Source organism: Aquarana catesbeiana, linkage group LG06 (assembly GCF_042186555.1).
Source record: "Aquarana catesbeiana isolate 2022-GZ linkage group LG06, ASM4218655v1, whole genome shotgun sequence".
NCBI classification, from domain to species: domain Eukaryota; kingdom Metazoa; phylum Chordata; class Amphibia; order Anura; family Ranidae; genus Aquarana; species Aquarana catesbeiana.
Genome location: NC_133329.1, coordinates 237,471,312 through 237,487,477, shown reverse-complemented (window position 1 = coordinate 237,487,477; position 16,166 = coordinate 237,471,312). Strand labels below are relative to the sequence as shown.

At 45.2% G+C, this 16,166-nt stretch overlaps 1 long non-coding RNA gene across 1 annotated transcript in view; it reads right to left on the bottom strand.

Moving 5' to 3' along the window:
- Positions 1–4,011: 4,011 nt before the first annotated feature.
- The window catches only part of LOC141147719 (uncharacterized), a 46,301-nt gene continuing 34,146 nt past the window's right edge, over positions 4,012–16,166 (bottom strand). Inside the window, exon 3 of the long non-coding RNA XR_012245118.1 lies at positions 4,012–4,247. This is a non-coding gene — a long non-coding RNA (uncharacterized lncRNA). The remainder of the gene's footprint in view (positions 4,248–16,166) is intronic.

Here is a 16,166-nt window from a genome sequence, read left to right as displayed (position 1 = left end):
AGATATGATGGCTTGTTATGCCCTGTACACAAGGTCGGATTTTCCAGCGGAAAAAGTGAGATCGGATTGTGTTGTCGGAAACGCCAATCGTGTGTGGGCTCCATCTGACTTTTTCCGTCGGAATTTCCGACACACAAAATTTGAGAGCAAGATATAAAATTTTCCGACAACATAATCCGATCGTTTAAATTCCGATCGTGTGTACACAAATCCGACGCACAAAGTGACATGCATGCTCAGAATAAATTAAGAGACGAAAGCTATTGGCTACTGCCCCGTTTATAGTCCCAACATACGTGTTTTACGTCACCGCGTTCAGAATAATCAGGTTTTCCGACAATTTTGTGCGACCGTGTGTATGCAAGACAAGTTTGGCCCAAAATCCATTGGAAAAAATCTGACAGATTTTGACGTCGGAATGTCCAATCAATGTCTGATCGTGTGTACAGGGCATAAGAGTTTCACTTACAGACTTGCCATTCCTGCCTGCAGTGTCAATATACTTATTATTTTTTATTTTTATTTTTTTGCTGCAAGGCAATACAATATGGACAGTTTATTTGTATTCGTCTAACAATCCTTTGTCTTCTTTACTGCCATTAAATCATTCACATTTGGAATTTTTATGGTCCATTGTACCATTTTCTTCCATACTGAATGAATGCTTCTCATTTGATGGTTTCTAAAAGACAAAACTCTTTGTTGATCTGTTTTACAACACTGTAAGTGTTAATTATTACTTACTGTTCTCATTCATTGGGTTCCTGAGTGAGACGTTCAAAATCTCTAAAATTGAAAAGCTGTTTTACATTAGAGAACCTTGTGCAGATAAGGCCAAGAACTCCTTGTAGCCCTCATTGCCTCTGTAAGCCCAGTGCCTGAGCTGGCAGGCTTATTTTGCAAGGAACTCATTTTTAAATTTTTGTATAGGGATAAAGTGGTGCTTAGGCCTAAGACTTTTTTTAAAGAGAATACCCAGGTTGCATTGCTCGTGTTTGCTTCAACTAAATAATTAAATAAATGAAATCTGTAAATACAAAATTTTGTCAATAAAATTATAAACCTGCCTGACCTTGTTTTTAATAAAGAATATTTACTAAATTGAATAGCAGCTATGGTAAATGAGAGGATAAAAATGTAATGCTTTGGTGCACACAACTAGATGGACTAATACGAAAACCCCCTAACGGGGCTTTAAAGCAGCCAATGAGATGCAATGTAGGTAGTCAAAAAATTAGTTTTTATTGGTACAAAAAATGGTATAAAACAGATGAGTTCTGACCTATAAAGTCAGGACATGAACTGGAGTACAATATAAAAATCACAACGGACAATGCCCGTAATTGGGAACAATGTACAATACAGTGTATTCAGGACAACAAGATTATGGGTATTAAAGTTCTGACGCGTTTCGACCCTCACTGGGTCTTCTTCCGAGGATAGATGTCAACTGTAAGGATGTAAGCATATATCAAAACATTGCGTAAAACTCAACAATCATAAACTTATGTATGTACAACGCAGCATATTTGCATAAATTGCATAGTTACCCGTCACAGAGTTCCCGATGGACTTGTGACTTTTTTCAACCAGACAAACTATGTAACTATGTAACTGTACCACACCAGTATGCAGTGACATGCAGCAAACAAAAGACTTTGCCTGTGGCAGCCTATGCCATTAGGTTTTGCCCTTGCAGTTATGCCTACAATGCTGAAATCCAGTCACCATCAGGACATACAGTTTCATACAGTTTCTTCGTACCACATCCTCAGATTTTGGTAATTTTGATCTTGAGGCAGTAAATCCTCAAGACTTTTCCTCTCATATAAGGGAATGGTAAAACTTTCACCTTAAAGCCTGCCCAGAAACATTCCTCTTGCTCACTGCCAGCATCCCAATACTCCTTTTCCTCCTAACCACCAGCACCACCTACACTACTCCCTGTGTTCCTTCTTTGCTTCCTGCTGCCTCATGGCATTCCATATGCAGGTTGAGGGTGAGGGTGGGAATGATCTTCTGTGAAAAAATAATGGTACTGGCACTGGACCCTTTGGTCCAAATAATGGCAGATGGGATCATTTTTTGCCCTTTAGGAGGAGGAAGGAAAAAGCTGCATTACCAGCACTTGTAAGTGGCTGCTCTGCATCTGAGAGAATTAAAAAGAGAATCAGTTTGTCAGTCACTTCACTGCCTGTTTCACCATTCATCACTAGCTGGGTGAAAAAAAAAGCTTCCCAGAGCCTTTTCACAATGCTTATCTGATGTGTTCTTCCTCCCAGGCTGTAGAAGCCCCCCTTCAATTCTGCTGCCTGCCCTTCTCCCTGCATTGTAGAAGGGCAGGTAACTTTTTTTTTTTTTCGGACAAGAAGGTGTATATATATATATATTTTTGTTAAGCAAGTACCCAGGTTTCATTGCTATCTCTGCCTGTGTTTGCTTCACTGGAGCAGAGAAGGCAAAAAAAAAAAAAAAGAAATTATGATTATAAAAAAGATTTAGCTCTGTATATACTGTTAAAAAATCTATAACCTACTACAGCTGTGTGCCTCTGACTTTAGGTCTGCCTGTCCCTTTTTTTAAAAATACATTTAATGACATCTATGACAGTATGGGGTTAAATGTGTGGTACTTTGGTGCACACAACTTTACTAGACAAGTATGCATTGCCTACCTGCAAACAAAGACAGATTTGCCAGCAAAGAAAGAAACTATACCCCAAGGAAATAGAAACCCATATTTGGGGAAGGGTGGGCAGCCTATAGTCATAGGCTGCCTGCCTTTTACCCTGGCTGTAGGATTTCCCCTCCATTTGCTGCTGCCTGCCCTTACCTGGGTTGTGGAAAGATGGGCAGCCTATGGATGTAGGTTTTCTAACTGCAGCTATCCCTCGAGTGCAGGGGCTCTGTTCACCATGAGAAAATACGTCAGAGTTTCTTTGAACCGCTCCTTCCTCAAAGTGCCACATTGTGGGCTTCCTCTGAGATGGTGGCAGTAGATTCCTTAATTTTTCCCTTTTATCAGAGAGGGATGAAACGTCTCCCTTGAAGCCACATCAGTTTTCCTTTTCCCATATTTTCCTTTTCCTCTTTACCTCCAACACCAACAACTACCCTCCTTCTCATTGCCAGCACTCCAACCCTTCTTTTCACCACCAGCACCCCAGCCATCCTCCTCCTGCTCACCACCAGCAACCCAACCCTCTCCCTCCTCGTTTACCTCCAGTTTAAAAGGCAGCATTCTTTTACATTGGTTCTTCCTATGAGTTCCTAGGATGGAAAATGGAAAGGATGAGACTACCACATGACTTTAACATAAGTCCAGTATAGATTTATTAAACTCATAAAAGAAAGGTCAACAGGTAAAAAGAACAGTGGCGGCTGGTGATGTTTTAGGATAGGGGGCGCCAGACCCATCCCTCCTTTTTGACCCCTCCCACTTATAAGCCCCACCCCTTATAGAATCCACCCACTCCATCCCCTGTATTCCACTTGCTTCCACCCATAGTGTCAGGAGTATACAGCTCAGCATCACAGGGCAGAGTATACAGCCCAGAATCACAGCAGAGTATACAGCCCCAGAATTACAGCAGAGTATACAGCCCACAATCACAGCATACTGATCATCACTGTTCACATGACTGATCATCATCACATCATTGATCATCATCACATTGCATCACTGATCATCATCACATCACTGATCATCACTTAACATTGTCACATTACTGACCATGAATACATTTCTGATCATCATTGATCATCATCACTTTACTGGTCATCACTGATCACATCAGTGATAATCATCATATCATATTACTGATCATCATCATAGCACTAATCATCGATACATCATTGATCATTATCACATAACTAATCATCAATGCATCACTGATCATCAACACATCAACAATCATCATCACATTACTGTCAGAAACCATGAAATCAGACTGAGACAGAAGTACAGTTAAATCACACTTGTTTAATAAGAAAATTAAAAAGAACAAACATAGTCAAAACATAGCCAAAATTCAGTAACTGGAATGGATACTCAGCCAAGCCAGAAGTCGGGGATCAATGTAGTGGAACAGCAAGTAGAATCTGGAGCCAGAAGGGATGTCAGCAAAGCCCGTCTTTAAACAGGAGATGTTTCTTGTGATGCTGACCAAGGCGAAGGCAGAGAACCTCTGGACTGGACGGCTTAAGTAGGCAGGACTGACGAGCAGGATATCAACAACAGCTGAGTAACTGTGGAGAGAGATGGGAGCTGGCAATTAGCCGACAGCTGAGCGGCCAGCTCAGAGAAGGAAGGGTTGAGCCCGGCCCTGACAATTACTAAATACTAATCATCACATTGCATCACTGATCATCAATACATCACTGATCATGGCTAATCATCATCCCATTACTGATCACCAATAATCACATCATCTATTAACATTACATTGATGGAACACAGTGTGCCCTTGAACACCTTGTGCCCCCTAGAGTCCATGAGGTTATATCTATACAGGCTCTTATGTGACAGCCCAATGACCTGTAGTACATAGAAAGGACTGTACTCATCACCCACACTGTCTGTCCCAACACCTCCTGATCAGAGGACTTGTCTCCTGTTGCTGAGCTGAGGAGCCAGTTGCTGGGACAGGGACTTGGGGGGAGTCCTGAGTCTGAACTGTCCAGCACCCTGTCCCCCTTCTTCTTCATGTCCAACATCTAAGGGAAATCCTGCAAGGCTAGCCTCCCAACCATAGCTGCCCGTGCTCCAGGCTGGGATGGAGGTGTCAGTGTAGAGAGGAGGGAGGGCTGTGTGCTGCCTTACAAATTCTGGAATCGGATTCTGAATAAAACAAAACTCAGCTCGGGCTGTGCGTTCCACGGAGCTGCTGACGTCACTTCCGGTTTATCACGAGCACAGAGAAACCGAAAGTGATGCCGCAACTCTGAGGAAAAGCACCACCCATGTCCTAGTGCGGTGCCACTCAAAAACATGGCACTGCATTGCATCACAAAGCAGGTCAAAACCCCACAAATGAAGTGTCTCGTCTGCAATCACGTAATTGCATAGACGTCACGCTTCCCATAGTGCTCTGTGTATGGCACCCGAACATAGTGCACTTAAAGGAACTTTTTTATTTATTTATTTTTTTTTTTAAAGGGCCTTTTTTTTTGTGACTGCCTTGTGGGGGGGCGGCACCTGTGCGCCCCCTATGGACGGACTGCCACTGAAAAAAATAACGTTTCAGAGACTCTCAACTCCCCCTTTATCTGGACTAAGAAAACTAAGCAACATAAATACAATATCAGAGGATAAATCTACCAATAACCTGTTCAAAATCTACTATTCAGATGATCCAAAAAAATGTTTAAATTACTACATCTATAAAAAGCTTCAGGTGTCTCCTGCGGTGCGCTTGCAGGACGTTAAAAAAACTCCTGCAAGCAGCATCTTTGGAGTGGTGAAGGTATACCCCACTCCTTCACCGCTCCTGCCCATTGAAATCAATGGGACAGCGCGGCTATACCACCGTCATAGCGCTGCTGCAGCAGCGCTTTGCGGTGGGTTTAACGCTTTCTCGGCTGCTAGCAGGGGGTAAAAGTGCCCCTCTAGCGGCCAAATAGCGCCGCAAAATTGACTGTAAATCGTCGCTAAAAATAGTGGTGCTTTACCGCCGACGCACCCAACGCCCCAGTGTGAAAGGGGCCTAAAAGAAAATCCAGATTTGGGTTGTCCCCAGAAAAGTAAGGCCGCTTTCACACTGAGGCGCTTCTAAACTGCCAGTAAAACACTGGGCGCTTTTGAAGAGCTTTTCAGGCTCTTTTGAAGAGCTTTTCAGGCGCTTTTGAAGAGCTTTCCATTAATTTCAATGGAGAGGGGTGTTTTTTCACCGCCCTGCCAGCGCACTGCCCCAGTGTGAAAGCATTCATTGATTTTAATGGAAATAGGTTTTCGAAAGTTTTTCAGGCGCTTTTTTTAGCGTGAAAGAGCCTGAAAAGCGCTTCAGTGTGAAAGGGGTCTAAAAGAGGGGAAATCTTCCAATAGGAACACTAGTTCTGATGACCTGGGGGACCCCAAGAAGTTCCCTTAATTTGCACGGATTTCTTCTCACTTTCTGTTTTGGCTATGGGACAAGAAGTGAAGGGAAATGCAAATGGGAATCAGATGGCTAAAACTTTCTACTTTAAGGTGAGTGTAAACTTCAACCCAAGGCAGAGTTAATATTCCCTTTCTGCCTTTGCACATAGAACAACTTTGTCAGGTATTTTTTTTATATAATAAATGAAGTAATGTAGATGAAGTAAACTAGAGTAACCAGTAAAATAGAATAGCATATTAAATAACACATGACCTTCATAATATAAATAAATAGTGATAAAAAATATAGTCAATTAATAGAATATTGCATACAATTATAAAAATTTCAAAATATAAAAACTAAATTATTCTGAGGACCCCACATGATGGATATCTCACACACTTAAAAGCGATGATCAGGGGCGTGGCCTGGACATGGCTGAGTGAGGACGCATTCTCCCTGAGCTCCCGGCCTCGTCCAGAAACACCCGACTGATAACACCCTGTCTGAGGCATGCAATCGGCCAAACGACACAGGACCAGAGCATCCACCCGAGGGACACCCGCTGGCAAAAGCCCCGGTGAGATACGCCGCTATTTTCTACAATTACAAGGCTCGTATCCCGGGACTAAAGCTACGGCGCCACGAGGCTCCCCGCACGGGGAACAGCAGAGGGCCTCAAGACAAACTGAAGCCTACCCCTCCCCCGACTCACAGCCTACACTGAAACCCCCCGCAGACTCTCACGGAGAACCTCAACAATATACGATGTCTTCCCCACAACCACCCACACCAGCCCTAATCGACCATGACATCAGAAGCCTGCTCCAGGCACTCCCCACCAGATCGGATATAGAGGCCCTGATTCTCAAGCTCGAGGAAACGCACCGCTGGGATATCCAAGAAGTCAGGGGGGAAATATCGAGCCTGACAGAACGTGTGTCTACCGGAGAGTCCTCGGTCTCCCTACTGACAGAAAGAGTGGCAGCTCTGGAGCAAGCTAGGGACCAACAGAGAGATGCCGCCATATCCCTGCAACTACATATGGAAGATGTAGAAGACCGCAGCCGCCGAAACAACTTGCGGCTCCGGGGTATCCCAGAAACAGCACACCAGGAGGATCTGGGTGAGACAGTGCGGGGGATCTTCCGCACAGTATTGGACGACCCTCAGTTGGAAATCGAGCTTGATAGAGTCCATAGAGCCCTGGGCCCCAGATCTGAAGACCCGGAAAGACCCCGGGACGTGATCTGCAGGCTCCACCGGTACACGCAAAAGGAATCTATTCTCCGAAGGGCCTGGGAACATGGAGACGTGGAAATAGAGGGCTCCCGCGCGAAGATCCTACCGGATCTATCCAGAGCGACCCTGAGACGAAGAGCCCTCCTACGCCCACTTCTGGATCTGGCGAAACAACAGGGACTCACCTACAGATGGGGTTACCCCTTCTCAGTGCTGTTCCGGGGAGCAAGGGGCTCCTTCTCTCTCCAGCGCCCGGAAGACCTCCCAGCTCTCTTCAGGTTCATGGAAGCGGAGCCGATCCAAGTTCCAGACTGGCTCCAACTCCTTCCTCGCCCATCCGGAAGATCGGGACTCCTGAGACCGCGCGATCCCCTGCCACCGAGACAACAGAGGAACAGACGCAGGAACCGGTCGGCCTCGGGAGGGGACATACGTGAGTAGGCCTTTGGCCGCCCGTCACCACTCAGCCGCAACCTCTCACTGTCTTAGAAGGCAGCTCCCAGGCCCATGTTGACGGCCTACTCCCACGGATCCCCTAACTCACCCCCCCCAAGGGGAATGTTCAAACATCTAAGAGACCACCGGGGGCTTAACAATCCCAGCACATTTTTAGTTTACCCCGCTGATACTGTTCCCGTCCTGCGCGGGGGCTCTCTCACCTGCCCCTCCTGGGAGTCTCAGCCGTGTCGGGGGAACTCTGTCCGGCACATTAAGGGGTTCCACTGAGCCTTGAACTCAATAAGACTAGCGTCATACGCAGGAACACTCAGTGGTCACCCCACACGAACCTTTTCACAACCCCCCGCGTTAATGGATACAGGAAAACACGGCCTCGTGTGAGCGGGACTAAGTGTTACCACCCTTTCCGAACACCCACTGACTGGTCAGTTGGGGGATGAGGGAACATTACCCTTAAAAGAGACCCGATCCTCACTTAACTCCTTGGAAGGAGACGAGAGTATCCTTTCTGTTTTAGCTCCGTTATTCAAAATCATTACAACTCTATCATAGACACTGTCATTTTATTTCTTGGGAGGTTGCCCGCTCTGTAAATCACTTTGTTTTTGTTTCACTATACGTCATTCCTTCCTGGGCAACATACACTGGTGCGGTGTCTTGGGGCTGCGCTCTCGGCACATATAGTCCCGTGATGCTGCCGTGGGCTTGGCCTTGGGACACCGTAACCCAGGTTGGAGAGGGGATATTTGTTAGTCCAGTTCAACTGTTACCCCAGTGTGCTTATGATTCTTTCACTGATGTTTAACTTTATCTGCTTAGTCTTATGTGCCCAATGGTCTATAACAACTTATTACATTAGATTGATTGTATGCCTTACCGCCAGACATGGTTCATTGTTTTTATTTTCTCATATGACAAATCTAGATAGTCGGGTGTGAATGGCGAGGCGCGGAGACTCTTCGCTTGGCCCTGCCCTCACACCGTCCCAACTAGGTGCGCGCTCCGTTTACGACCTTCTGTCGAAGGAGTGTACTAGCCGAGTGAGCTACACTAGATTTTACTTACTAAACCGCACACCTTAGTGCCAGCTCCTTTCTCTTTATTTTCTTCACCCTCTCTCTTATCCTACCCCTCCTCCTCTTCCCTCCTTCCTCCCCTCCCCGTCCCAAACCTCGAGCCTTCACACCCTCCAGTCAACCCGCAGAGATGGATTCCTTAAACATAGTCTCCTTAAATGTAAAGGGCCTAAACACGCCTGAGAAAAGACGGATGTTGCTACAGGATATGCGCCGTAAAGGGGCTGATATTGTTTTCCTACAGGAAACACATCTCAGAGAGGGGTCCTTGCCGACCCTCCAGAATAGATACTATCCGGTTGCGTACCACTCAAAATACAAGGAAGCTAAATCAAGGGGGGTTTCGGTCCTGATCTCGGCAAGGGTCCCTTGGACACACATAGATGTCAGGCTTGACAAGGAGGGGAGATCCCTATTCCTACGAGGTAAGATAGGTGAAGTTAAAATTACCCTGGTCAACTTGTATGCCCCCAATACACACCAGGAGACTTTTCTAAAACGACAGCTAGACCTACTACACCAATTCTCCGACGGACAATTGATCATAGGAGGAGACTTGAACATTCCACTCACACCGTCAGAAGACACTTCCAATGGGGTATCTTCGACCTCTCGAGACCTACGTAAACGAATTAACGCGACATTACACTCCCTACAACTGATTGACGTCTGGCGTCTCTTCCATGCAGGGGAGAGAGACTACACCTTCTTCTCCAAACCACATCAGTCCTACTCTAGACTTGACTACTTCCTAATTCCTCACAAACAGCTCCAAGCGATCGAAGAGACCACCATTGGGTCAATCACATGGTCGGACCATGCCCCGATAACCCTCCGTTACGCTCTCTCGGACACCATGCGAACTCAAAGACCACCATGGAGACTGAACGAGGGTCTCTTGAAAGACCCAGTAACTATAGGTGAGGTAACTAAAGAAATAGGTCACTATTTCGCCTCCAATAACACCCCTGACTGTGACACGGGTTTGGTTTGGGAAGCCCACAAAGCCGTCATCAGGGGGATACTTATCAAACATGGCGCGCGCATCAAACAGCAGAGAACGGCACAATTGGAAACACTATTCAAGACGCTAGAAACATTAGAGACACGCCATAAGCAAACACCCATGAAACAATTGAGTTCAGAACTAGACCTGGTTCGCAGGCAGGTCACAGACCTCTTACGTTATAAAGCAAAAGCGACACTGCAGATCACCCGACGGAAAATATATGAATCAGGTAATAAATGCAGTCGACTGCTGGCTCAGTCTCTCCGGGAACAACGTCTCGCTACATATATCCCACACATCACGTCAAACACAGGTCAGAAAATTTCTATTCCCCAACAAATAGCACAGGAATTTGGATCCTATTACTCATCCCTATACAACCTGACTGAAACGCAAATCTCCTCAGAGAAAATAACAGAATACTTAGAGACCTCCCTCATGCCATCCCTTCCAGAAGACGCTAAATCACTCCTAGATGACCCTATCACCCTACCCGAACTACAACTTGCATTAAAAAGATCCAAAACAGGCAAGGCCCCGGGCCCAGATGGCCTTACCACCGCCTATTACAAGTCTCTCCTACCTTCCCTAGGTGGACACATGGTTAAACTTTATAACACTCTAGGCACAGGGAATATGTTCCATAGAGCTACCTTACAAGCGCAAATTGCAGTCATACCGAAAGAAGGAAAAGACCCAGGCCTCTGCGGATCTTACCGCCCAATTTCCCTCCTAAACACAGACCTGAAACTGTTTACTAAGATCATTGCCACAAGACTACAACATCATCTCCCCGCGCTAATACATTTAGATCAGGTTGGTTTTGTCCCGACCAGGGAGGCTCGGGACAATACGACCAAAGTACTCAACCTTATACACATAGCAAACAACACCAAAACCCCATGTGTGTTCCTCGGGACAGATGCCGAAAAGGCTTTCGACCGAGTTAATTGGCAATTCATGTTCGCAACATTGAGATACATAGGCCTAGGAGACACAATGTTAAACTGGATTTCAGCAGCCTACCTGAATCCAACAGCGGTAGTTCGAACCAATGGGGTGTTGTCCAAAACTTTTCCAATTACCAACGGGACACGTCAGGGCTGCCCACTATCGCCGCTACTTTTCGCCCTCTCTTTGGAACCCTTCCTATGCCATGTCAGGCTAAACCCCGACATTGCAGGAGTAGAAATCAACAAAGAACAATTCAAGGTTTCTGCTTACGCAGATGACTTGTTGTTCTCCCTTACAAAACCCATCATCTCGCTCCCTAATCTAATGAAAGAGTTTCACACCTACGGCCAACTAGCTAACCTGAAAATTAACTTCAGCAAATCTGAGGCGATGAGCATTGGGATCCCTACAATACAACTCTCACACCTCCAATCCAGCTTCCATTTCAAATGGTCCTCCACGGCCCTGAAATACCTGGGTACGCTCATACCCCCAAATCTTTCCCAACTATTTAAGCTCAATTTCCCACCCCTTTTAATTAAGGTCAAACAGCTACTAGACAAATGGAATGGTGGTTTGCACTCATGGTTTGGCCGTTGCAGCATCCTCAAAATGTCGATACTACCCAAATTCATATATATCATACAGGCCATCCCAATCCGCATCCCAGTAGATTATTTTAACCAGATAAGAACTGCCTTTATAAAATTTCTATGGGCAGGGAAGAAACCACGTCTACAACGGGGGATCCTCTCGCTACCTAAACTCAATGGGGGATTGGCAATGCCGGACCTCCGAAACTACTATAGAGCATCCCACCTGAGTAGACTTATAGACTGGTGTCGCCACACTAACACCAAGCTGTGGACAAGAATCGAACAGGCGCAGACTGAGATCCCCCTTTCCAGAGCCCCGTGGTGCTACACCCCCCTTCCAACGGACATTACACGCCACCCATTAATTGGCAACACAGTCCGAGTGTGTTCACATCTGATACATCACTCCCCTCACTTCTCACGCAACTCTCTGCTCAGACCTATTCTTGGCAACCCCCAATTCCAACCAGGGATACGAGATAGGATCTTCCTGAACCTAAAAGAGGTAGGACTGTTCCAGGCCTCTCACTTTAGCATCATGGGGAGGTGGAGGACTCTCCCGGAGCTCACCGACTCAGACGGTCAATTCCGGCTTGATTTTTATAGAGCTATGCAACTCCATCACTTTTTACGCTCCTTACCGCCCCCACAGGATGCTAATCAAACTCTCACAACTATGGAGGTCCTATGCTCGGAATCAGGGAACCTCACACACACACTCTCACTCATGTACAAACTACTCATCACCCCAGCGGGAGATTATCAAGTGCAAAGTCTCAACAAATGGGAAAGAGAACTAGATTGTAGCTTCACAACTAGTCAAAAACAACAAATACTAATGTTCACCCACAAATCCTCTATATGCACCAAAATCCAGGAAACCAATTACAAAATCCTTACACATTGGTACAGAACTCCTGCTCTTTTGAAATCAATCTTCCCCTCCTTGGCAGATGCCTGTTGGAGATGTCAGGAAGAAAGAGGCACGCTCATCCACATCTTCTGGACCTGCTCTCGGATCCAGACTTTTTGGAGAGAAGTACGCCAGATAGTGCAAAAATTCACCGATCGCATTGTCCCTGACGACCCCGCTTACTTTCTCCTTCATGCGACTGACATACCAGCACGGTCATACAAGAAATCTATCATAAGACATCTACTGGATGCTGCGAAGGCTTGTATTCCATCCCTCTGGAAAACCCCGCAAACACCATCTATAGCCTTTTGGCTCCAAAAGGTTGAGGAGATAAACCAGATGGAGGACTTAATCCTCACAAGCCAAGATAGACAGGAGCAATACACCAAAACCTGGCAACTTTGGAACATCTTTAAATATTCGGAGGAGGGAAAATCCCTGATGACAGGTGACAGCATCCCTCACTAGTTGACCAAAATTAGAAAATATCTAAAATACGTCCACTCCCATCTCTGCGGGTCATCAACCCTATCACCTCCCTCCCCTCCCTCTTTCCCCCCTCCCCCCCACCCCTCCTCCCTGACCTTCTATGCTCTCTCTATCCCCATCCCCACTCCTCCTCCCTCCCCTCTCTTTGTTACCTCACCTTCCAATCTTAATGTTCTATTTCTTCTCAGAATACTTACTATCCCTTTCTTTGAAAAAAACAAAACTGACAGGGAAGCACTCACGTAAGGATTACGATCCCCAGGAACACCTGGACTCAAAACAGGATGCACGGTTATATAGAGAAAACGGAAAGGCGGATCATACGTATGACACATGACTTTAAAAAAAAAAAAAAAAAAAATTCTCCACACCTATAGCCGTTTACAAACCACACAAGCTTATAGACGTGCTATACACTCTCTTTTGTTCAGTACACACAACCTTGATTTATACATGTAACCCTATACTGAAATTATTGTAAATACAACTGTATCTTGTTAAACGTATATGTATCCTGGTGAATTGACTCCCTGTTACAAATAAACAATTTTGAAAAAAAAAAAAAAGCGATGATCAAATGCCATATGTAAAACAGAGGGATTTCATATACACGAAGTCAAATAGTCGCAATCATATAGTAAAAAAAATATATTGTAATAATAAAATCATGAGCTCACAAAATAACAGTAAAATGGAACATGTTGGCTTTTTACCTGTTGACCTATCATTATGAGAAAGCAAATAGCCTCCTAGGCAAAATAGTGGGTCTGTATACTTGACATTGTGGTGTAGCACTGGCTACAAATAAGTGTAAATGGGGTTTAAATAAAGCAAGCATGAAGACATTGAGCGTGGAGGTGATTTGGGGAAAAGTTTTCTTCCACAGCAACAAGAGGTCTGTAGAATGTCCTAGGGATAGCATACAAAAGTCTGCTGCATAGCCATTTTTAGGGGTATGACAGGATTAAAAAGGAAGAGGAAAGGGGCACAGGAGCGCCCAAAGTCAAGTGGCTGTTCTCTGCCATTGAGATGGAGGAGGCAAAAGAGGGTGCATGAGCAGAACAGTAAAAAAAAAAAAAATGACGGGTCTTGCACCCTTAAGCAAAAAGAGACGGAGGGAAAGTGCACATGAGCGCAACAGTAAAAATTGTGGCTGCTCTGTACCCTTAAAGAGGAGGGTGCCAGCTGGCAGTCATTTGTATTCATATTTAACACTTTAAAATAGTGTTAGCCAAGATAATAAATATGGCTCTACCACTTGTAGATGCAGGTCACGTGGATGTCCTGAGTCCAGGGTCCAGCATCCTTAGTCCAATGTCCTAAGTGCAGAGTCCTATGTCCAGAGTACAGCATCCTGTGTCTGGTGTTATGAGCCCATCATCATGATTGCAATGGAGGACTTGTGATTTAATGAACTTTTGAAGGAAGCTGGACTAAAGATTTTTACAGTAGCGTGACTTGAAACTGTAGTAGCAACAGCCCAAGATATGTAAACATACAGAAGTGACTTCTTAGGCGCCATTAATCAAACCAATATATAAAATCAACAAACCTTGAGGCTACGGTCACACTAGTGCAAATTGGATGCAGGCAATTCGTAATAGCAGGAGATTGTGACCGGCTCTCTATGGAGCCGGTTCACATATCTCCTCTGCGGCACTGGTGCGAATTTGCACCGGGTCCTGTGCGTCTTTTGGTCCATTTCGGGTCTGAATTCAGCCAAAAATTTGGGCTGACAGCATGCAGTCAAGGCTGAAAGGAAAGTGGACCAATGATCTTTGGATTCTACCTCTGTATGTAACTACTTATTTGAGGTCACCACTTATAAAGGATTTATCTCCTGCAGCTATGCAATGCTACTCAACCTTTTTCAAAAGTTGTCCGTTTATAAGATATTTCCAACACATAGTATTTAGATAGCAAAAATTACACTCCAAAATACATTCTGTTACTCCTCCTGAGTATTATGATACCACATGTGTGTGACTTTTTCACTGCCTGGCCACATACAGAGGCCCAACATGCAGGAAGCACCATCAGGTGTTCTAGGAGCATAAATTACACATCACATTTCTCAACCACCTATTACACTTTTGAAGGCCCTGGAGCACCAGGACAATGGAATTACCCACAAAACGACCCCATTTTGGATGCTAACACCCCAACGTATAATCTATGAGGCATAATGAGTCTTTTGAACAGTTCATTTTTTTCCAGAAGTTTTTGGAAAATGTGGAAAAAAAATGAAAACGCATTTTTTTTACACAAAGTTGTCCGTTTTTAAGATATCTCCAACACATAGCATTTAGATAGCAAAAATGACACCTCAAAATACATTCTGCTACTCCTCCTGAGTATGGCGATACCACATGTGTGAGACTTCTACACAGCCTGGCCACATACAGAGATCCAACATGCAAGGAACATCGTCAGGTGTTCCAGGGACACATAGCATGCACATACCAAGAATTATACCTCAAAATACATTATGCTGAGCAAAGCGTAAACAAAAGATTACCTGTGGTTGTAGTAGCGCAGTTGTACACAGGAGGATAGCACTGGTCCAGGCAGCAGGCAGGGACTTGGTCAGCAACGGCGAACACAAATGTCCAGGCAGCAGGCAGGGTTACTGTCCATATAAAGTCCAGGGTCAGTGCAAGCAGAGATATTGTCAGCAGTGCCAAAAATATTGGTCCTGGTAGTAGGCAGGTCCATGTGGTGTGGTCAGTGTGACAGGCAGAGGCATGACGGCAGTAAGTCCTACAGGCAGAAGTAGGGCTTCGTTCAGGACAGAATGGGGACGGGGTAGAGGCTTCTTCCACCCAAATCTCTTTGAAGCCTCCAGACTCTAATCTAGGATTGAGAAAACAAAAAAAATTGTTTTCTTTATCCAGAAAAACAATTCTGGAGTCCCTCACATATGTGAGACCCCTGTGTTGAATCCCACTAGTCCAGTAGCAGGGTACAAGATCAGTCCATGAGGCTGGCAAAAAACATGGTCAAACAGTTCAAGGTCAGTTCCAGATCAGGCAGAGGTATGTACAGAATCGTTAGGCAGAAGCATGGTCGAATAACAGTCCAGGGTCAGTTCCAGATCAGGCAGAGGTATGTGCAGAATCGTTAGGCAGAAGCATGGTCGAATAACAGGCCAGGGTCAGTTCCAGATCAGGCAGAGGTATGTACAGAATCGGCAGACAGAAGCGTGGTCGAATAAAAAGCCAGGGTCAGTTACAGAGCAGGCAGTGGCATAAGGGGTGTGAGGGTAAACTGCAGGAACTGAGCCTTACGTTTACCATACTTCACTAATAATTTACTGAAGTATTGTAATGGCGAAAACATTCACCTATGC